At 50.6% G+C, this 24617-nt stretch overlaps 1 protein-coding gene and 1 long non-coding RNA gene across 3 annotated transcripts in view; one reads left to right on the top strand and one right to left on the bottom strand.

Moving 5' to 3' along the window:
* The window catches only part of SEMA3F (semaphorin 3F), a 141996-nt gene that overhangs the window by 40983 nt on the left and 76396 nt on the right, over positions 1-24617 (top strand). The gene's annotated exons all lie outside the window — the stretch shown is intronic.
* The window catches only part of LOC146025784 (uncharacterized), a 192035-nt gene continuing 182881 nt past the window's right edge, over positions 15464-24617 (bottom strand). The window contains exon 4 of the long non-coding RNA XR_014454295.1: positions 15464-15735. This is a non-coding gene — a long non-coding RNA (uncharacterized LOC146025784). The remainder of the gene's footprint in view (positions 15736-24617) is intronic.

Genomic DNA, 24617 nt, shown 5'->3' with positions numbered 1-24617 from the left:
CATTTCACATTATAGATGTCCCCGTCGTCACCCCACGATAGACGCCAACCCGAAGCGTGGCGAGCGCAGCGAGCCCGCGAGGGGCGGCGGTGCGCGTCCTCCGACCTTTTCATTCCCCTACTATCCACGTCGGCGTGGAGTTGAGAATAGAATAGTGTGGCGAGCGCAGCGAGCCACCGAGCACGAAGCGTGGCGAGCGGACGCGTATAACTTCACAAGGTATACGCGTCCCCTCGCGGGGCTCGCTGCGCTCGCCACGCTTCGGGCTCGGTGGCTCGCTGCGCTCGCCACACTATTCTATTCTCAACTCCACGCCGACGTGGATAGTAGGGGAATGAAAAGGTCGGAGGACGCGCACCGCCGCCCCTCGCGGGCTCGCTGCGCTCGCCACGCTTCGGGATGGCGTCTATCGTGGGGTGGGGTGTACGCCGTGAAATTTGGGGGGGGTTGGGAATATTTTACATTGAATCCAATGTAAAATTGGGTCCCAGGGACCCGATTTACATTTCATTCAATGAAAAAATCGGGTCGAAAATCGGTCGGTCGCGTCGATCGCATCGCATGCGACCAAATCGCATGCAATGCGATCGACCCGATTTTTCCGACACGACCACCCCGATGTAAATCGGTGTGGCCGTGCTGGGAAACAAGTACCCTCTGGTTTTTCTGAAATTGTGGCATTGAGTCTCTCAGATTCCCCTCAAATTGTACAGGTCTAGATTTAACCCATTCTCTCTGTATGTGTGAATAATGATTATCCCTAAAACCATTACCCTTTTTGGTACTCTTTACCTAGAAGGGCGCCAGCGATTGAAATCGCGGGCGTCGGGGGTAAAATCGCGGGCATCGCGGGTAAATCGCGGGTACATAAAAATCTGCTGCCCGCGATGACCGCGATTTTTCCATAGGGAACAATGTTAAAAAGGCTGATTGACCGCGATTTTCATGTAAAATGCCTCAATGACCGCGATTTGGCCATAGGAATCAATGTTAAATGGGCTACAGAGCCCAAATAGGCAAAATTAACCCTTAAATGTCCCCCCAAATTTTTAACGCCACCCCACGATCCACGCCAACCCGAAGCGTGGCGAGCGCAGCGAGCCCGCTAGGGGCGGCGGTACGCGTCCTCCGACCTTTTCATGCCCTACTATCCACGTCGGCGTGGAGTTGAGAATAGAATAGTGTGGCGAGCGCAGCGAGCCACCGCGCCCGAAGCGTGGCGAGGGGACGCGGATACCTTCACAGGTAAACGCGTCCCTTCGCGGACTTCACAGGTGTCCACGGACACCTGTGAAGCCCGCGAGGGGACGCGTTTACCTGTGAAGGTATCCGCGTCCCCTCGCGGGGCTCGCTGCGCTCGCCACGCTTCGGGCTCGGTGGCTCGCTGCGCTCGCCACACTATTCTATTCTCAACTCCACGCCGACGTGGATAGTAGGGCATGAAAAGGTCGGAGGACGCGTACCGCCGCCCCTCGCGGGCTCGCTGCGCTCGCCACGCTTCGGGTTGGCGTGGATCATGGGGTGGCGTTAAAAATTTGGGGGGACATTTAAGGGTTAATTGTGCCTATTTGGGCTCTGTAGCCCATTTAACATTGATTCCTATGGTCAAATCGCGGGCATTGAGGCATTTAACAGTAAAATCGTGTCCATCTGGCCTTTTAACATTGATTCCTATGGCAAATCGGGAGCATCGCGTCGCGGGCATCGCGGGTACATTTATGGCCGGCCGCGACGCGACCGACGCGATTTCCATGTTTAACATGGGTTTCAATGGGAAATCGCGGGCATCGCGTCGGTCGCGTCGCGGCCAGACATAAATGTACCCGCGATCACCACGACGGGCGCCCTTCTAGGTAAAGAGTACCCAATTTTTTTGAGTACGAATAAAATGGCCTCTGTCTCTTGATTGATATAAACTGCCCTCTGTTTTGTCCAAAGTTTTTCTCTTATTTCTATATGTGTTCTAACACTATCATTTTTGTAATCAAATAAATCTCGTTTAAACTTGTTTGTTTTGTGGATATCAAATCCTTCTCAAATTTGAGCACTTTATCACTTGTTGTTCTATTCCTTTCTAAAAAGTTCTCTGTTTTAAATTTTCTCCAATAATTTTTGTCTTGGTTTCAATTTCTTTTTCTAAACTATGCACTTTATTCATTCTATAATTTACAATTAGCTTCATGAAAGCATTGGAGCATGAGTCAAGGAGTTGTTCCCATTCTTCCTGAAATTCAGGATTATCTTGAAAGATGGAATTTTTGAAAAGGCGCAATCCTCTAGGGATCATTTGTTTGTCAATGTATTGTTGGAAGTTAGTGGCATCTAACCGGCAGCATTTATAGTCCGGAAGTTTTGGATATTACAGAAGATACCCTAAGAATTCGCTTTTTTGACTTTGCTTTAACAAAAAATTTATAAAAATCCTTATGCCAATCAATATTTTCTATACCATGTGTAATTTCATTGGGTTCTAACCACATTGACATACAGGACTGCCTCCTATCATTACGTTCATTATAATTAGAAACACAGCTCATAATTGCTGCAACACACTGACTTATTCAAACAGGAAAAAAAACAAAACATGCCTATAATACTCCCATGACACACCCACGACACTCCAATGACAGACATGCCCACCACACATCCTTGCTTCCTCTGATGATGATCTCATCCTTGTTGATGTGGCTTCTCCTTGCTGATGATAATGGTCATCCTTATTGAAGAGGTTCTTCCTTGCTGCGACTGAAGATGATGGTAGTCCTGTTTGCTGTTGTTGATGATGATGATGATGGTCCTCGCTGCTGCTGATGATAATGATGGTCTTGCTGATAATCATTTTTGTTGATTTCTTTGCTTTTTTAGTAGTGTGATCAGGACATTTGGAGGCTGGACGGGCAGGATCAGGGATAGTGTGATCAGGACATTCGGAGGCTTGACGGGCAGGATCAGGGAAAGTGTGATCAGGACATTCGGAGGCTTGACGGGCATGATCAGGGATAGTGTGTTCAGGACATTTGGAGGCTGGATGGGCAGGATGAGGGATAGTGTGATCAGAACATTCGGAGGCTTGACGGGCAGGTTCAGGGATAGCGTGATCAGGACATTTGGAGGCTGGATGGGCAGGATCAGGGATAGCGTGATCAGGACATTTGGAAGCTGGATGGCCAGGATCAGGGATAGCGTGATCAGGACATTTGGTGGCTGGACAGGCAGGATCAGGGATAGTGTGATAAGGACATTGGGAGGCTGGATGGGCAGGATCAGGGATAGCGTGATCAGGACATTTGGAGGCTGGACGGGTAGGATAAAGTATAGTGTGATCAGGACATTTGGAGGCTGGACAGCCAGGATCAGGCATAAAATGATCGGTACATTTGGAGGCTGGACGGTAGGATCAGGGATAGCGTGATCAGGACATTCGGAGGCTTGACGGGCAGGATCAGGGAAAGTGTGATCAGGACATTCGGAGGCTTGACGGGCATGATCAGGGATAGTGTGTTCAGGACATTTGGAGGCTGGATGGGCAGGATGAGGGATAGTGTGATCAGAACATTCGGAGGCTTGACGGGCAGGTTCAGGGATAGCGTGATCAGGACATTTGGAGGCTGGATGGCCAGGATCAGGGATAGCGTGATCAGGACATTTGGTGGCTGGACAGGCAGGATCAGGGATAGCGTGATCAGGACATTTGGAAGCTGGATGGCCAGGATCAGGGATAGCGTGATCAGGACATTTGGTGGCTGGACAGGCAGGATCAGGGATAGTGTGATAAGGACATTGGGAGGCTGGATGGGCAGGATGAGGGATAGTGTGATCAGGACATTTGGAGGCTGGACGGGTAGGATAAAGTATAGTGTGATCAGGACATTTGGAGGCTGGACAGCCAGGATCAGGCATAAAATGATCGGTACATTTGGAGGCTGGACGGTAGGATCAGGGATAGTGTGATCAGGACATTTGGAGGCTGGATGGCCAGGATCAGGGATAGCGTGATCGGGACATTTGGAGGCTGGATGGGCAGGATCAGGGATAGCGTGATCAGGACATTTGGAGGCTAGATGGGCTGGATCAGGGATAGCGTGATCAGGACATTTGGAGGCTGGATGGGCAGGATCAGGGATAGTGTGATCAGGACATTCGGAGGCTTGACGGGCAGGATCAGGGATAGCGTGATCAGGACATTTGGAGGCTGGATGGCCAGGATCAGGGATAGCGTGATCAGGACATTTGGTGGCTGGACAGGCAGGATCAGGGATAATGGGATCAGGACATTTGGAGGCTGGACAGGTAGGATAAAGTATAGTGTGATCAGGACATTTGGAGGCTGGACAGCCAGGATCAGGCATAAAATGATTGGTACATTTGGAGGCTGGACGGCAGGATCAGGGATAGTGTGATCAGGACATTTGGAGGCTGGACAGCCAGGATCAGGGATAGTGTGATCAGGACATTCGGAGGCTGGATGGGCAGGATCAGGGATAGCGTGATCAGGACATTTGGTGGCTGGACAGGCAGGATCAGGGATAATGGGATCAGGACATTTGGAGGCTGGACAGGTAGGATAAAGTATAGTGTGATCAGGACATTTGGAGGCTGGACAGCCAGGATCAGGCATAAAATGATTGGTACATTTGGAGGCTGGACGGCAGGATCAGGGATAGTGTGATCAGGACATTTGGAGGCTGGACAGCCAGGATCAGGGATAGTGTGATCAGGACATTCGGAGTCTGGACAGCCAGGATCAGGCATAAAATGATCGGTACATTTGGAGGCTGGACAGGCAGGATCAGGGATAGTGTGATCAGGACATTTGGAGGCTGGACAGCCAGGATCAGGCATAAAATGATCGGTACATTTGGAGGCTGGACGGGCAGGATCAGGGATAGTGTGATCAGGACATTTGGAGGCTGGACGGGCAGGATGAGGGATAGTGTGATCAGGACATTTGGAGGCTGAATGGGCAGGATCAGGGAAAGTGTAATCAGGACATTTGGAGGCTGGACAGGTAGGCTCAGGGATAATGGGATCAGGACATTTGGAAGCTGGACAGGTAGGCTCAGGGATAGTCGGATCAGGAATAATGGGATCAGGACATTTGGAGGCTGGATGGACAGGATCAGGGATAATGGGATCAGGACATTTGGAGGCTGGACAGGTAGGCTCAGGGATAGTCGGGTCAGGGATAATGGGATCAGGACATTTGGAGGCTGGACAGGTAGGCTCAGGGATAGTTGGATCAGGGATAATGGGATTAGGACATTTGGAGGCTGGACAGGCAGGATCAGTTATAGTGTGATCATGACATTTTTGGAGGTGAGCTATCTTTCCTAAATCTACAGTAAACACTTCATATTAAGTGGCCACAGTAATAGATGTGCCTCTGTTTTACATACCCCAAGAGTGGTTGCATACAGTCACAGCCGCCTCATAGAACAGGCCCTCGCTCTGCATACGGGGACATCGAGGAGATGACAATAAAGGGTTACAGACCTGAAATCCCTCACCTGCCTCATCTTCTAGTCATTAAGTCCTATAATTATGTACATGGCTTCTGGGAGGAAATCTGCTGTATTAGTATTGTTATTAACAGTGGAAATATGGTGGGGAAGATACGCTTCATTCCGATAAGACATAGAAAAGCCTTATCACTGGCTATAGCTGTTTCTATAGGAGCGAGCAGTGCACCGCTTAATGGAAAGCAGAAAAAGTTAATATTCTTCTAAAAGATAAGTTTACATGAATAGAGCAATAAATGACGGTTCTGCATTCTAAGCGGGGCGAGAATCTGCATCTCCGGAACATTGTTTCAGAGATTCACCCAGGGTGAAGGACTCGGACTGCGATACATAAATTATATCATTAATTACAGTTTAGGAAAAGCTTGCATTGGCAGAAGTGCTTGGAATGAGCAGTTAGTGCAAGCATGTTAATATAGCCGGACTCCTGATGGCCTATGAAAAGTAAGGAACCCTTTGTCTCCACTTGATGGGACTTTCTCTTCTCTTCTTTTCCCCACATTCTATTCACCTGACCCAGCTGTCTCTCTCTAAGGGCCCCATTTATCAAGTAATATTTGCGGCTAAATCCCCCAAAACACCCGGGGGTTAACCGCAAATATTAAGTATCACCTTGAATGTGTTAAAGAGGGACCACAACAGAAATCTCCGATCCCTGCTGCGATCCCCCCCTGCAGTGCCGCTGGGCCGCATTCCCCATAGGTTTCTATGGGGGATGCAAAGCTGCCCGATGTATCAACATCGGGCAGCCCGGCTTCACATCCCTGGGCTATCGCCATTCTGGGATGGCGACAGCCCATTGTAGCCTATGGCTTCACATTGCACTGCCCAGGCGGCGGTGCGGTCAGCGGGGTCGCGCGCGCACGGGGGGGGGGAGGGGGGGTGGCGCATAACCACACATGTGCAGACCCGCCGGCTTCCAGGTTATCGCTTCGCAGTGACGGGCTCTTTTCGGAGCTTTGTCCCTGCACCCTCAGGTTTCATACATTCCGCCGGTGTGATCGAATTTTACAATGCGATCCTGGGCGGTAAAATTCCACCCAGATCGCGTTGTAAATGCGATCTTGGTAAATGTGCCCCTAAAACACCACCTTCTCCTCTGTTGTCACCATGGCTGGTCCTCTTATAGGCCCTTATTCTGATTGAGTCGGACAGCCGATGTTTTGGGTTTGCGCATGTGCAGAGGCGTAGTAGGCAGGGTAGGTGACAGCAGTAGGCGGGGTAGGTGACAGCAGTAGCTGGGTAGATAAAAGCAGTAAGGAAGGTAGGTGAAAGCAGTATCAGGGGAGATGAGGAGCAGGAGGCAGGGTAGGTGACAGCAGTAGGCAGGGTAGGTGAAAGCAGTATCGGGAGATGAGGAGCAGTAGGCAGAGTAGGTGAGGAGCAGTAGGCAGGGTAGGTGACAGCATTAGGTGGGGTAGGTGACAACAGTAGGTGGGGTAGGTGACAGTAGTATGCGGGGTAGGTGAGGTGCAGTAGGCAAGGTAGGTGAGGAACATTAGGCAGGGTTGGTGACAGCAGTAAGCAGGGTAGGTGACAGCAGTAGGCAGGGAAGGTGAGGAGCAGTAGGCAGGGTAGGTGACGAGCAGTAGGCAGGATAGGTGAAGAGTAGTAGGCAAGGTAGGTGAGGAACAGTAGGCAGGGTAGGTGGGGAGCAGTAGGCAGGGTAGGTGAGGAGTAGTAGGCAAGGTAGGTGAGGAACAGTAGGTGGGGAGCAGTAGGCAGGGTAGGTGAGGAGAGGTAGGCAGGGTAAATAACAGCAGTACGTAGGATAGATAGGAGCAGTAGGCAGGGTAGGTGACAGCGGTAGGTGGGGTAGATGACAGGGGTAGGTGACAGAGGTAGGCGGGGTAGGTGACAGCATAGGTGGGGTAGGTGACAGCAGTAGCCAGGGTAGGTGACAGAGTATGTGGGGTAAGTGACAGCGGTAAGCGGGGTAGATGACAACGTAGGGCGGGGTAGGTGACAGTGGTAGGCAGTATAGGTGACAGAGTTAGGTGGGGTAAATGACAGCAGTAGGTGGGGTAGGTGACAGCGGTAGGCGGGGTAGGTGACAGCGTAGGGCGGACTAGGTGACAGCTGTAGGCAGTATACGTGACAGAGGTAGGCGGGTTAGGTGACAGCAGTAGGGAGGGTAGGTGACAGCGGTAGGCAGGGTAGGTGACAGTGGTAGGGAGGATAGGTGACAGCGGTAGGTGGGGTAGGTGACAGCGGTAGGCGTGGTAGGTGACAGTGGTATGCAGGGTAGGTGACAGCAGTATGCGGGGTAGATGACAGCGGTAGGCAGGGTAGGTGACAGCAGTAGGCGGGGTAGGTGACAGCAGTAGGCGGGGTAGGTGACAGCAGTATGCGGGGTAGATGACAGCGGTAGGCAGGGTAGGTGACAGCGGTAGGCAGGGTAGGTGGCAACAGTAGGGAGGGTAGGTGGCAGCAGTATGCGGGGTAGAGGACAGCGATAGGCAGGGTAGGTGACAGTGGTAGGGAGGGTAGTTGACAGCAGTATGCGGGGTAGATGACAGCGATAGGCAGGGTAGGTGACAGCGGTAGGCAGGGTAGGTGACATCGGTAGGGAGGGTAGGTGACAGCGGTAGGCAGGGTAGGTGACAGCGGTAGGCGGGGTAGGTGTCAGCGGTAGGCAGGGTAGGTGACAGCAGTAGGGAAGGTAAGTGACAGCAGTATGCAGGGTAGATGACAGTGGTAGGCATGGTAGGTGACAGCAGTAGGGAAGGTAGGTGACAGCAGTATGCCGGGTAGATGACAGCGGTAGGCAGGGTAGGTGTCAGCGGGAGGCAGGGTAGGTGACAGCAGTAGGGAGGGTAGGTGACAGCAGTATGCAGGGTAGGTGACAGCAGTATGCGGGGTAGATGACAGCGGTAGGCAGGGTAGGTGTCAGCGGTAGGCAGGGTAGGTGACAGCAGTATGCGGGGTAGGTGACAGCAGTATGCGGGGTAGATGACAGTGGTAGGCATGGTAGGTGACAGCGTTAGGCAGTGTAGATGACAGCGGTGGGCAGGGTAGATGACAGCGGTAGGCAGGGTAGGTGACAGCGGTAGGGAGGGTAGATGAGCAGGTATCTGGTTGTCTGTGTCCAGGATAGCTGAGGCTGCTTCCAGTAACACCCTGCTGCTAATGTCCCTGTAATTAGTGCTGCTTTCCCAGCTCTGAGTGACCCGGTGTCATGTGCAGCAGTAACTGACCATGATCTGTGGCCTTGTACATTCCTTCTGTCTGTGGTACTGGCTCTCTGACACCCTCATCCTGTTTCCTCATTCTTCAGCTGCACCTCAGCAATTGTCATCAATTACAGTCCCCCTTAGCCGCTTTCCTGTGTTATTCTCCGCGCACTGGTCTGTGAGTATGTGGTCTCATACTGTGTGTGTGTGTATATATATATATATATATATATATATATATATATATATATATATATACATAACAGATTATCTGTCCACATTCTGCGCATGCTGCGGGGTTCTGATTCTCCCCCCCCCCCCCCCCTGATATCACCACAGCACAGAACCCCCTGGATGTGAACTTAATGCCCCCATACACTCCAGCCGTTTTTCCCTTTTCTACACAATATTGACACATCGGAATGATAAATTGTAGGTCATTGCCTACATATTTCAATCTGCCGCATACTCATCGTATCGGATCCGCACATTGTTACTGCTGTATCAAGGATACATCGTATTCCAGGCAGTGACTGGGATCTCATGCGATACATCGTATGCAATATGACTGCGTATAATGCCATCTAGCCGCTGGGGAGCCCTGCAGACAGATCACGGGCCTATGTACAAACTGCGCAGATGCCAATAAAAGCTGCCACATGCGGCTCATGCACCATTTAATGGAAGAAGATTGATAGGTTACCATGCGGCATCTCATGGATGTGCCATGGGTGTGTATGGAAACTTCTGTGCATGCCTGTGTCTGACTGCTGTATTGTATGGAGTGGGCGTGAGTCCTGTTCAGTGGCGACTCCAGAGGCGGGGCTTCAGCACAGGGCAGAATTCTAATAGGGAAGCCATTCCAACACTGCCAACTATCGCCAGCTAGGACTCCCTGGCATTGGGTGGTCTCTCCCTATTTATATACTGGACTGTGTTGCAGCCCCGACACTGGACCTGTTACTAATGATGGTCAGTGCCCCCCCCCCCCTACACACACTGTTCCTGTTATCAATGATGGTCAGTGGCCGTCCCCCGCCACAGATCCTGTTACTAATGAGGGTCAGTGGCCGTCCCCCACCACAGATCCTGTTACTAATGATGGTCAGTGCCCCCCCCCCCCCACCACCACCGGTCCTGTTACTAATGATGGTCATTGAAACCCCCCCCCTCCTGGCTGTCTCAGCTCTTCTCCTCTACTGGCTGTCTCCTCCCCTTGCTGTGTCAGCCTGTCTGCTCCTGACTGTCTCAGCTCTTCTCCTCTCCTGGCGGTCTGTTTCGCTCTCATTCCTGTCACCTGAATGTCTCTGCTCCTGGATGTCTCCTTCCCTGGCTGTCTCTTAAATGTCTCTGCTTCTGGCTGTCATGGACTGTTCCCTGTCTGTCTTCTCTCCTGGCTGTCTCAAATTTTCTCCTGGCTGTCTCCTTCCTGTCACCTGAATGTCTCTGCTCCTGGATGTCTCCTCCCCTGGCTGTCTCTGTCTGTCTCTTAAATGTCTCTGCTTCTGGCTGTCACGGCCTGTCCCCAGTCTGTCTCCCCTCCTGGCTGTCTCGGTCTGTCTCTTGGCTGTCTCCCCTCCTGGCTGTCTCCGGCCTGTCTCCTGCCACCTATATATATATATATATATATATATATATATATATATATATATATATATATATATATCTATATTGTACTTTCTGTTTCTCACTTTCCCTCCTATAAAGTTGCTGTTAGTTTTGAGCTCCTGTGTTCTGACCCTCTGAGCTCCATCAGGGACTGTAACAAATTCAGGGGATTAATTTCCAAGAGGCCAAGGCAGTAAGAAGAAGAGAATAACAGGAGCCGCATAGGTAAGGGCCCTCCGCCCCTGACACAGTGCTATGGGAACTTGTACCATCACTACCAGAGATATGTATGTATAACACAGGATGAATCCCGCTAATGGAAGGGAGAGAAGCACCGGAGGGGTCCCTGTCAGCTGTAGGGCTGTAGGGGTCAGGGACAGGCAGGGAGATATTTGTAGATAGAGGGTGTTGTAATTTGGGTAGTTACCAACTCTCACCAAACCACAAAATCCTGGCGCTTATTCTTATTCCCCTCCCCTTACACGCTCTCTGCCGCTCCCCTCCCCTTACACGCTCTCTGCCGCTCCCCTCCCCTTACACGCTCTCTGTCGCTCCCCTCCCTTTCCACACTCTCTGCCGCTCCCCTCACCTTACACGCTCTCTGTCACTCCCCTCCCATTCCACACTCTCTGCCGCTCCCCTCCCATTCCACACTCTCTGCCGTTCCCCTCCCCTTACACGCTCTCTGTCGCTCCCCTCCCTTTCCACGCTCTCTGTCGCTCCCCTCCCTTTCCACGCTTACTGCCGCCCCCTCCTATTCCACGCTCTCTGCCGCTCCCCTCCCATTCCACGCTCTCTGCCGCTCCCCTCCCATTCCACGCTCTCTGCCGCTCCCCTCAAATTCCACGCTCTCTGCAGCCCCCCTCCCATTCCACGCTCTCTGCCGCTCCCCTCCCATTCCACGCTCTCTGCCGCTCTCCTCCCATTCCACGCTCTCTGCAGCCCCCCTCCCATTCCACACTCTCTGCCGCTCCCCTCCAATTCCACGCTCTCTGCAGCCCCCCTCCCATTCCACGCTCTCTGCCGCTCCCCTCCCATTCCATGCTCTCTGCAGCCCCCCTCCCATTCCACGCTCTCTGCCGCTCCCCTCCCATTCCACGCTCTCTGCCGCTCCCCTCCCATTCCACGCTCTCTGCAGCCCCCCTCCCATTCCACACTCTCTGCAGCCCCCCTCCTATTCCACGCTCTCTGCAGCCCCCCTCCCATTCCACGCTCTCTGCCGCTCCCCTCCCATTCCACGCTCTCTGCAGCCCCCCTCCCATTCCACACTCTCTGCCGCTCCCCTCCCATTCCACGCTCTCTGCAGCCCCCCTCCCATTCCACGCTCTCTGCAGCCCCCCTCCCATTCCACGCTCTCTGCAGCCCCCTCCCATTCCACGCTCTCTGCAGCCCCCCTCCCATTCCACGCTCTCTGCAGCCCCCCTCCCATTCCACGCTCTCTGCAGCCCCCCTCCCATTCCACGCTCTCTGCAGCCCCCCTCCCATTCCACGCTCTCGCCTTCACTGAACGTTTTCTTTTTGTCTTGATTTTAGCAAACACACAAGTCATGGGAAAGACATACAAACCACCTTCATCCTCTCTTCTAAAAACACATCAGCATTCCAGCCCCCAACCAGCTACCCACCCCCAAAATTAGTCTCTGTGTGCCACAAACAGAGGGTGATGTGCAGAACTCAGGTAAGCCCTGTGTACACCCCCACTGAGTCTCCCCAAACTATATAGCCACCATACCCCAATTGTGTTGTTCCTTTCTGTACCCGCAATATCACTAGGTAACGGGGCTCAGCACTGTGTTCCACTCTACCTGTAAAGCATGCCTCTGTAGATCACTTAATGCACAGTCATATTGGGTTTCCGGGTTCACTAGTACAAAAAAATATAATAATAATCATGTAAAAAAAAATATATATATATATATATTTAGATATAAAAACTATTGGGCATTTTCGAGCAGAAGCAAAGTATTGTTTGATAATTGTTTTAATCAGTTTCCGCCATCCTGTAGCGCGCAATAGTCGTTATATACCCTGAGCACAGGCGGGGCGCTGTTGCTAGTGGTAACCTTTCCATGTTCCATAGGGGCAGATTTCTCAAGTTTTAAACCCCATTGGGTATGATAAATGGTGCTCCAGCCAATCAGCTCCTGCCTGCCATGTTTAAAAAATAAATCTTGGGAACTGATTGGCCGGAGCACGATTTATTATACACAATAGGTTTTAAAACGTATATATGATAAACCTCCTAATACAGAAGCCAAATGGGTCAGAGACCGATGAATATTGGTGCACTACATCATGCGGTGGTGATATGCAATGTAACAATTACTGTTTAGCTTTGTGAACACTACAATGCCGTATACCTACCTCCCGCTGTATAGACGCCGGGTCAGGTTATATGAGCTTCCCATTAGAGGCTTAAGCCTTCCATCTTTCAGGAGCCCTGGCCGATGTTGTGCTAATGGAGGATGCCAGCGTACTCCCGGACACCTCTATCAACAAATAACTGAGAATAGAATCAGCAGCCGCTAAGTAGGGATTATCCCCCGTCCAAGGCTACGACACACTGTTATTATTGCTAAAGCATTGATCTCTATTAGAAGCAGACGTTCTAGGGGTATTGAAGTTGTTACAAAGCAGACACAAACCTCAGGACCTGTGCTAAACGCTCTAATAATAAATCAGGAATGAGTATGTGTAAAGGTGACGGTGTCAGTGAGCAAAGTGCTGAGATTCCCACGTGAAGCCACATTCTGGGAATTTGTCCATATGGAAATATGTATTTACTAAGAGCCGCCCCTGTCCGCTGCATTGTACAACCTTATGGTGTGGAATCATTATACAAGTAACAGAAACCCCATCATTTCCAGGTCATATAACAATGCTATGTGCAATATCGCAGTACTACAATCCCCAATGTGTCCAGAACTGGTATATGATGACTAACCCTCCCTTAGCGCTTCTCAAATAATGGGTCCCGCTTCTCCTGCATAACGAGGCGAATCGGGCACCCGTTATTGGCTAATGTATTAAGTTCAGCAAGCCTATAAAGAGAGCCGTTATGCCCAGCGTTAACAGCTCTCCTTATCGGCTCTCCCGGCGCCCTAATAAAACCGCAAGATCTCCAGGAGCCAGAAGCAGGGCTAGCGTTGTCCCCACAGTGGGGCATAGGACAATGCTAGCCCTAAGCGCCTGGACAGCTGTTAATACATCGCCCCGGCTGCTAATCACTGTGGGGGGGGGGGATTACAGGGGACAGCCCCGCTGAGCCTAACTTGGCGGGCTGTCGAGTGTTAGGTGCACTAGTAATACATTGGGGAAAACGTAATCCCCCAGTTAACCAGTGTTAAGTGCTTTTCTGCAATTCTGCTCTTAACGCTGGTTCATACATCTGCCCCATTGAGTGTAATGTATAACATAATAGTTGTTGTAGTAGTTATCATTATTACACTCCAGACTTTGACGTATTTGTGCCTGCTCCGTTCCTCTAGGACAGGCATGTCCAAACTGTGGCCCTTCAGCTGTTGTGAAACTACACATCCCAGCATGCCTTGCCAGAGTTTTAGCATTGTCTAATAGCAAAACTGTGGCAAGGCATGATGGGACTTTTAGTTTAATAACAGCTGGAGGGCCATAGTTTGGACATGCCTGGTCTAGGATGTACGCCACCATGAGCAGGGCCCTTCTCCCTATATTTCCTTCCTGGGTACTGGTTCTGCTCTCTCCCTTTGTTGCTGATGGGTTGCTGTATAGCTGCAATGTGTGTTGATGACGGGTCGCTGTATAGCTGCAATGTGTGTTGCTGACCAGTCCCTGTATAGCTGCAGTGTGTGTTGCTGACGGGTCACTGTATAGCTGCAGTGTGTGTTGCTGAAGGGTCCCTGTATAGCTGCAGTGTGTTTTGCTGATGGGTCGCTGTATAGCTGCAGTGTGTGTGTCGCTGACGGGATCCTGTATAGCTGCAGTGTGTTTTGCTGATGGGTCGCTGTATAGCTTCAGTGTGGGTTACTGACAGGTTGCTGTATAGCTGCAGTGTGTGTTGCTGATGGGTTGCTGTATAGCTGCAGTGTGTGTTGCTGATGGGTCGCTGTATAGCTGCAGTGTGTGTGTCGCTGACGGGTCCCTGTATAGCTGCAGTGTATGTTGCTGATGGGTCGCTGTATAGCTGCAGTGTGTGTTACTGACGGGTCGCTGTATAGCTGCAGTGTGTGTTGCTGACGGGTTGCTGTATAGCTGTAGTGTGTGTTGCTGACGGGTTGCTGTATAGCTGCAGTGTGCGTTGCTGATGGGTCGCTGTATAGCTGCAGTGTGTGTTGCTGAGGGGTCGCTGTATAGCTGCAGTGTGTGTTGCTGAGGGGTCGCTGTATAGCTGCAGTGTGTGTTACTGATGGGTCGCTGTATAGCTGCAGTGTGTGTCGCTGACGGGTCGCTGTATAGCTGCAGTGTGTGCCGCTGACGGGTCGCTGTATAGCTGCAGTGTGTGCCGCTGACGGGTCGCTGTATAGCTGCAGTGTGTGTTGCTGAGGGGTCGCTGTATAGCTGCAGTATGTGCCGCTGACGGGTCGCTGTATAGCTGCAGTGTGTGTTGCTGATGGGTCGCTGTATAGCTGCAGTGTGTGTTGCTGACGGGTCGCTGTATAGCTGCAGTGTGTGTTGCTGATGGGTCGCTGTATAGCTGCAGTGTGTGTTACTGATGGGTCGCTGTATAGCTGCAGTGTGTGTTACTGATGGGTCGCTGTATAGCTGCAGTGTGTGTCGCTGACAGGTCGCTGTATAGCTGCAGTGTGTGCCGCTGACGGGTCGCTGTATAGCTGCAGTGTGTAGTGATGTATTATCCGCTGTCTGTGCAGTGTTCACTACTGTCACCTGCGCTCTCTGTACACCCCCATGTACACAGATGCGGACCACCTGTGGCGAATTCTCACACATAAGAGGAATAGAGTAAAGGTAGAAGAGTCCTCTATGTGACTGTGATGGACGTAGCCCCACTGTCTCTGTTACTGGAAGTGAAGGCATTTCCTTCCCTGTCTTGTTGTCCTCTCCCCCCCCCCCCCCTTCATTCCTGTACACATCCAATCAGTCCTCCCAGGTAGGCTCACGCCATCCTTCCCTCCAGGCCTCCGCTGGGAAACAACTCGCAGGAAAAAAGAGAAAATAATCAAGTAGTTGTTTTATAGGATTTAATGAGCCGTCCAGGGAGTTGTGGGAATGCTGAGCGCAGACAGACAGCGGCTCCGCTCCGTATCCTCTAACTGCCATCACTATCCAGACTGCGACACAGAGCTCTGCGCTGCAGGACCAGTCGCAGGTGCAGCTTGGTGATGTCACTTATATCTGTCCCCCAACCTGCACTTCCTGAAGTCACCTGTATCCACCGCTATGTTCTGTTGCTGCATGGGAGATGATTCACAGTTGGGGGCAATGCAACTTTCCACATCCTGCGATACAGCAATGTCTGCATTAGGGAGGCCAATCGTGGGGCATTTTATCAATCCCACAAATAACATGTGCGGTATACAACGTAGTGATTCCCTATATAACAGGTGCGGTATACAACGTAGTGATCCCCTATATAACAGGTGTGGTATATGATGCAGTGATTCCCTATATAACAGGTGTGGTATATGATGTAGTGATCCCCTATATAACATGTGCGGTATACAACGTAGTGATTCCCTATATAACAGGTGCGGTATATGACGTAGTGATTCCCTATATAACAGGTGCGGTATATGATGCAGTGATTCCCTATATAATAGGTGCGGTATATGGCGTAGTGATTCCCTATATAACAGGTGCGGTATATGACGTAGTGATTCCCTATATAACAGGTGCGGTATATGATGTAGTGATTCCCTATATAACAGGTGCGGTATATGATGTAGTGATTCCCTATATAACAGATGCAGTATCTAATGTAGTGAATCCCTATATAACAGGTGCGGTATATGACGCAGTGATTCCCTATATAACAGGTGCGGTATATGATGTAGTGATTCCCTATATAACAGGTGCGGTATATGACGTAGTGATCCCCTATATAACAGGTGCGGCATATGATGTAGTGATCCCCTATATAACAGGTGTGGTATATGACGTAGTGATTCCCTATATAGCAGGTGCGGTATATGATGCAGGGATTCCCTATATAATAGGTGCGGTATATGACGTAGTGATTTCCTATATAACAGGTGCGGTATATGATGTAGTGATTCCCTATATAACAGGTGCGGTATATGATGTAGTGATTCCCTATATAACAGGTGCAGTATCTTATTAGTGAATCCCTATATAACAGGTGCGGTATATGACGCAGTGATTCCCTATATAACAGGTGAGGTGTATGATGTAGTGATTCCCTATATAACAGGTGCGGTATATGATGTAGTGATTCCCTATATAACAGGTGCGGTATATGATGTAGTGATTCCCTATATAACAGGTGCAGTATCTAATTAGTGAATCCCTATATAACAGGTGCGGTATATGATGTAGTGATTCCCTATATAACAGGTGCAGTATCTAATGTAGTGAATCCCTATATAACAGGTGCGGCATATGATGTAGTGATTCCCTATATAACAGGTGCGGTATATGACGCAGTGATTCCCTATATAACAGGTGCAGTATATGATGTAGTAATTCCCTATATAACAGGTGCGGCGGTATACAACGTAGTGATCCCCTATATAACATTTACGCAACCTGGGTAACATACTGCACTGCAGGGAGGCAGATGTAATGTGCAGAGAGACCTGGGTAACACCATGCTGCACTGCGGGGAGGGGGGGGGGGGTAGATGTATCATGCGCAGAGAGACCTGGGTAACATACTGCAGGGAGGCAGATGTAATGTGCAGAGAGACCTAGGTAACAACATGCTGTACTGTAGGGCGGGAGATGTAATGTGCAGGGAGACCTGGGTAACACCATGCTGCACCGCAGAGGTAGATGTAACATGTGCAGAGAAAGATAGTGTAAAAATAAACCTGTCTAATGTATGGGCTACATGCAGAAGACGCCAGTATTTATCCTGAACAGAAAACATTTCTAAGGGGGGGTACACACCAGAACGATTAGGGCTCAATTCCATCAATCTGGATCCAATTCCGACCGATTGGATGCAGATTGTGTGTAGATTGTGCATGTTTAGGTCCAATTCCGATCCGATTCCAATCCAATGCGCGTCCCCGCTGTCGTTTGGTCGTTTTACAGATCCTACCTGCTGCAGTGAGGATCTGTAAAAGATCCATTCAACTGGATACAGACTCAGATCGGATTGGGATCAGATTGGATGCAGATCGTTAGCAGATTGTGTGGCTCCAACAGATCGTGCGAGCATCACACAATCTGCTAACAATCTACTAACAATCAGGATCGTTCTGGTGTGTACCTGGCCTTACTCTCTCTGCACATGTTGCATCTGCTCCCCTGATTAAAAAGAGGTTCTGGACCATCAGGTGAAGTAAAGTCGGTGTTGTACCTTATCACATTTTATTTATAAGGTGCCGCAAGGTCTGCAGCGTAGGACAGGCCAGGGTACACAAACCATTCCATTACAGTAGGCGGAACATACACAGAGCCCAGGTAACAATGTGCAGCACAGTGCTCAGTACACAATACGGCCGGGTAGCCAGGTGAGCGAGGGGTGGAACCTGTCTCCAATAGTGACAGCCTGATTGGCAGGAGTACAGCCACTGGGCAGGTGCAGGATACGGTGCCACCTCCCAGTGAGGGGTGTGGGGCCAGAGGCAGCAGCACAATAAGATGAAAGTGGGTAGGACCTCAGAGGGGGTTACACGGGATGTGCTGGATGATTAGTAGTGGGAGGGGATTTATGCCCAGGACACAGGGGGTCTCCTAAAACCAAATCAAAGGAATGTTTGACTGCTCTTTGAGGTGGAGGAATGTGAGTGGGAGGGGGTCGGAGGAACAGGTTGGTTTTGTTACACATCCAGTTATCTGTCACTAGGTTTGTGTCCGGCCCGCTCCCCAGTATTGGGGGGGGGGCACCTTATTCTGATTCATATGGTATGGTTTCTGTGCAGGGTAAATACTGGCTGCTCATTTTTACACTGCAATTTAGTTTTCAGTTTGAACACCCCCCCATCCAAATCTCTCTCTGCACATGTTACATCTGCCCCCCTGCAGTGCATGTTTTTTGCTTTGCTAACAAAGCAGAATCAGTTCCTATAACTGTAGGGTTTATGTGCAATAATGTACTCCTGTGGGCTCACCTGCCTGCCCACTCATCTCCCACATCCCTCTTCTCTCAGTATAAAGGAGGCCTCAATGCTTCAGGTAACGTCACCACTACCTACCTGTATGAATGTATGCGGGAAGGTAAGTGCACCACGCTGGCCTGACATTACTGCTATGGCTGGTAACTAGTATCTGAGGCTGATCAGCCTGCTGTGTTACGGCATGTGTGACACCCTTGCAGGTGCTGAGGATTCAGCTTGCGTGGGCTATGGGAGCGCTGGGGGGAGCCCTGGGCTTTATTCTCCATATCTCACACATCTTCTGGAACTGTAGCAGCGCAGAAACAGGGAAGTTACTGAGCACAGCAGACGTATACAGGAACCAGCAGACACCCTCTCGCAGCATGAGAGTTACACGGTGCAGCTGCGGCAGAGAATGCGATCAGAGCAATAATGCAGCCTTGGTTTCCCATCACACGGGGACAGCAGTCAGGTACAGAGAACCAGGTGTGACGCAGCCTCGCACGGGAGTGGATCTACTGTACAGCAGCTGAGAGGGATCCTGCACAACCACATTCCAGCATAATAAAAGGGCCATAGAGCAGGTGTCACATCTCCCTGCGCCCATACACACAATGCTAGCTGGGATAAACCTTGTACTTTGTACTCGCATGTTCCTGTCCTTCTCGACAGCATAGAGCATTATGGACTTAATAAGCGTTTAACTCCATTATGTGTTAGTGAGCAGGAACGTATCCATGCACAGCAGACAATGTTCCGTGTAACACGCTTGTCACAGTGCGGCCTGCAGCTCTATTATCCACAATTGCAGCATTACATCTCATTTATAAGGCTTTCAGAACACATTAAACGCTTAACATGAACGCTTATGGGCACGAGGCCTTACTGAGGCGTAACGAGGGCGCTGCTGCTGCTCTACCGTCCTGATGTGGTGGTGTGCGCAACTGTGCTGCTGCTCTACTGCCCTGATATAGTGGTAGGCGCTACTGTGCTGCTGCTCTACTGCCCTGATATAGTGGTAGGCGCTACTGTGCTGCTGCTCTACTGCCCTGATGTAGTGGTGGGTGCTTCTGTGCTGCTGCTCTATAGCCCTGATATAGTGGTAGGCGCTATTGTGCCGCTTCTCTAAAGCCCTTATGTAGTGGCAGGTGCTTCTGTGCTGCTGCTCTATCACCCTGATGAAGTGATGGTTGCTTTTTTCTTGCTCTCTACTGTCCAGATGTAGTGGTGGGCACTACTATGTTGCTGCTCTACTGTCCTGATGTAGTGGTGGTCGCTTCCCCTGGTGTACAGGATTGTGTCTGCCTGTGTAAACCCTGAGATGCCCACTATCTGCCGCACTGTACGCTGTAATACCGCCATATTGGGGGCTCCCCACAACTACGTTGTACATGCCCACACAAGTCATGATCCGGGCATCACCAGAACGACAGCACCTGTACTAGGTGTGATGCAGCGCTGTGGGGGTTTTATGATTACTTGGTACATACGCAGCTGCAAATAATTACTGACCAGTGAGCACATCAGCGCTGCGTGCACCCCTGCATCAGGCCGATAGTAGCAAACTGTGCAGCACACAAGCATCTGGGCGTAGGTTTGGTGGCGAGTAATACCCATCTGCATGCCCTGCACATGTGACAGGGGGGGGGGGCAGCACCTATGGGGACACTTTGTGGCAGCCTGGTGAATTAGGGGATGGGTCTGTGTTATCAGCACACTGGCGCTGCACACAAACTTTAAATATGCTTATTTAGGGGGATATATATATATATATATATATATATATGACGGCACTCGCAGAAATAAATACAGACGCTAGTTATTTCTGCGAGTGCCGCCACCCCCTGCCATCATTTATCATTATCTACAGGAGGGCACCCAGAACTCAACTCTACAGATATACAGCGAGATGTCCTAATACAGAGGTTGTCTGTGTTATTCCCTCACACCGATACATCCCCCCAGATATCAAAGCCATTGGCTGGAATTATTACTTCTTTCAGGTAGTTCTCACAGAATAGATACAGATATTGCTGATTCAATGCTTAAGGTGCTGGTCGGGTCCTTGTAAGGGGATGTTCCTCCCCACCTCCTATACCCCTAATTATAGGGGGATGGGTACGCTATCAGTTCTTTCCAACATACACGTTTCGCAATCTTATGAGACTTCATCAGGGGGGTGTCTAGGAACAGATAAGGTGTCTTAGGGCCCCCATCCAATAGTGCAATTTATCGGATGAAAAGGGCCCAAATCACGTTTAACGTCCAATCGGATCAGAACCGGAGATCATCACTGCTTCACCAAGGATCCATCGGATCCCCCAGCCAGCATACAACACATCCAACAATATGGATTTCAGTTAACTGATTCAAACTATCAGGAAAGGAGAGGTGCCCCCTTGGGAGCAGTAGCCCGTCAGCAGATGACTCCATTGCCTCCCACAGTTACGCCTCTGCTCCAATAGCTGTAATATGCCAATGAATAAAAACCAGTAAAAATGTGTATCCTCAGCGTAAAAGTATGCTTCACTATAATTACTATACTATAATTCCATTGGATATGAAAATATTAATTGGATATTACATTTTATATTGGAGAAAAAAATCTATCGTCTGACTAACATATACACACCTTAAAAAGTTGTGTAACCGCACCCCCAAAACTATTCTAGATGTGTCACAAATGTGGTCCGCCACGTACACATAAATACTGTACAGCGTATCTGACATGATATTGTGTATTACTGCAACAATGGGAATGTAAGATTTATACAGATTTCATAACTTTGAGTGTCCGTCCAGTATACATATGTACAGAGTGATCCCAGGCCTGTCTCTCAGTGTGGCAGCTGCACCCACGTCCTCATCCCCCAGCACATGCCGCACTCTCCCTCGGCAGCGCGCCTGGCAGGACGGGGTTAAGGGAACAGCAGAGGCCAGTTTAAACATTGGCAGAGATGTAAATATTGACAGAATAATTGTCACTAATTGCATTCCTTACATGAGCCAACAGGGACGGTGGAGGGGACCTGTTACCTCCCCGCGTCTGGGCTCATTATTCCCAGAGAGCACAGCGTGAGTGTGAGGCCTGACGGCTGCCAGAGGGTTCCCGCGCTCTTCCAATCTGGTGCTAGCGCCCTAACTATAGACAGCCAATCAGTGCTGCTGTTATGGCGGGATGCTGAGGGGCACATTTGTCACCAATCACATATTTGCTGTAATATATATATATATAATATATATGCACCCAGAATCGCACTGCAGGATGTCATTACACCGTCAGCATGTATGATTAAATACATGCAGGGATGCAGGTGATCCAGTTATTCCTGCGCAAGTGCAGTCTGCTGGCCACACACGTGCGGCAGCCATTGGTGGGGAGGATTCTGGAGGAATCCTTTCCCGGTGCTTTCTATAACCCGTAGGCTACAACGGGGTGACACCATCTTCATCTCTGGAATCCACCCCTGCAATGGTTGCTGCACATACTGTACATGGTCAGTGGAATGCACTTACGCAGAAGTCCCCTCGTGGTTCTAGCCTCCATTGCTCCTGCTATTTGTGGTTAGTCTCCATTGCTTGTGGTTCTAGCTTCCGTGGCTCCTGCTGCTTGTGGTTAGTCTCCATTGCTTGTGGTTCTAGCCTCCGTGGCTCCTGCTGCTTGTGGTTCTAGCCTCAGTGGCTCCTGCTGCTTGTGGTTAGAGTCTACGTGGCTCCTGCTGCTTGTGGTTCTAGACTCTGCAGCTCTGGCTGCTTGTGGTTAGAGTCTCCGTGGCTCCTGCTGCTTGTGGATAGAGTCTCTGTGGCTCCTGCGGCTTGTGGTTAGAGTCTCCGTGGCTCCGGCTACTTGTGGTTCTAGCCTCAATGGCTCCTGCTGCTTGTGGTTAGAGTCTCCGTGGCTCCTACGATACAGGTGAGTATCTTAGTCACGTGGCGCAAATTAAGAAGCAGCCGAGTGGTAATAGTTTCTATGGGTCTCCTCAAAAAACCCTTCAGCTATAACGATACAGGTGAGTATCTTAGTCACGTGCTGCTTGTGGTTAGAGTCTCCGTCTCCGTGGCTACTGCTGCTTGTGGTTAGAGTCTCTGTGGCTCTTGCTGCTTGTGGTTAGAGTCTCCGTGGCTCTTGCTGCTTGTGGTTAGAGTCTCTGTTGCTCCTGCTGCTTGTGGTTAGTCTCTGTGGCTCCTGCTGCTTGTGGTTAGTCTCTGTGGCTCCTGCTGCTTGTGGTTAGAGTTTCCGTGGCTCCTGCTGCTTGTGGTTAGAGTCTCTGTGGCTCCTGCTGCTTGTGGTTAGAGTCTCCGTGGCGCCTGCTGCTTGTGGTTAGAGTCTCCGTGGCTCCTGCTGCTTGTGGTTAGTCTCCGTGGCTCCAGATGCTTGTGGTAAGAGTCTCCGTGGCTCCTGCTGCTTGTGGTAAGAGTCTCTGTGGCTCCTGCTGCTTGTGGTTAGAGTCTCTGTTGCTCCTGCTGCTTGTGGTTCTAGCCTCCGTGGCTCCTGCTGCTTGTGGTTAGAGTCTCCGTGGCTCTGGCTGCTTGTGGTTAGAGGCTCTGTGGCTCCTGGTGCTTGTGGTTAGAGTCTCCGTGGCTCCTGCTGCTTGTGGTTAGAGTCTCTGTGGCTCCTGCTGCTTGTGGTTAGAGTCTCCGTGGCTCCTGCTGCTTGTGGTTCTTGCCTCCGTGGCTCCTGCTGTTTGTGGTTAGAGTCTCCGTGGCTCCTGCTGCTTGTGGTTAGAGTCTCCGTGGCTCCTGCTGCTTCTGGTTAGAGTCTCCGTGGCTCCGGCTGCTTGTGGTTAGAGTCTCTGTAGCTCCTGCTGCTTGTGGTTAGAGTCTCTGTAGCTCCTGCTGCTTGTGGTTAGAGTCTCCGTGGCTCCTGCTGCTTGTGGTTAGAGTCTCCGTGGCTCCTGCTGCTTGTGGTTAGAGTCTCTGTGGCTCCTGCTGCTTGTGGTTAGAGTCTCTGTTGCTCCTACTGCTTGTGGTTAGAGTCTCCGTGGCTCCTGCTGCTTGTGGTTCTAGCCTCCGTGGCTCCTGGCGTCTCCTCTGACATACCTCAGCTCTGTCTCCCTAACACCTAATTATGTAATAACATGACTGAGTTCTGTGCTTCGTTTGCAGCCAGCTTAGTAACGATATGATAATAGGCCGTGACAAACGAGGTGACAAATCCCTAATTACTTAGAGTGAGCGCTAAACTGCTGTTGGTGAGAAGTGTGACACCCACCCGATAAGTGACCCTGGGACACAGACGGAGGGCTCAGACAGATTACACCCAGGCTACGTGGCGGATTAGGAATATCGCCAGTCCGCATGGCAATAAGTGGTTAATAAGTCAGGACAGTGACCATCTGCCAATACTGGGCATCCTGCGTGACGGACATGCGATGTGACAGGCTGACGCAGGGGCTTACTCCGGACACCGGCTCCTAGGTTTGCGGCCTGGTAGTTATATTGTTGCCTGAAGGAAGATCTGGGGTCTTGTCCAACTAATGATTCCCTGCAGGGCCCAGCTCTGAGCAGTACATGGCGCTCAGCACTACCCCCTCCCTCCTCCATGTCACCTCGCTGTCCCCACATCACTTCCACTCTTACCAAACCTTCCCACTTCTGTCACATACGTTTCTGGTTCTCTATGTGGGGTCTATGTACTAAGAGTGATAAAGTACCAACCAACCAGCTCCAGCACAGCCTGTAACAAGGAGCCGATTGGCTGGTACTTTGGCATGATTCAGACGTGTTCGCTAGGCTATACTTGCAGGTCAGCGCCTCTCTCCCAATAGAGCCCCTAAGTCTGGAATTTGGTATACCCGAGATGGGAGAGGTTTGGATCAAAGAGTTGACAGTGTCTAGTTCGATGGTCAATAGGTCGACAGGAAAAAGACAGACACATGAAACGGTTGACGTGAGTTGTTGACAATGTTGGCAGAGACCCCCGATCAGTGCAGGACAGTGCGCTTCGCTCACCATTACATCGCCCAATCGGAGGCCACGCGGATCGCACAGCGTAAAACAGTCCAACAAAGGAAAACAGTGCTGAAAACTTGTTGACCATCGCCATGTCAACCCTTCCTCAACGGTGACCTAATGCCAGTGTCGGCATATTGACCTATC

The sequence above is a fragment of the Crinia signifera genome, chromosome 8, assembly GCF_055691185.1.
Source record: "Crinia signifera chromosome 8, ASM5569118v1, whole genome shotgun sequence".
NCBI lineage: Eukaryota > Metazoa > Chordata > Amphibia > Anura > Myobatrachidae > Crinia > Crinia signifera.
This window is presented reverse-complemented; position numbering and strand designations above follow the sequence as displayed.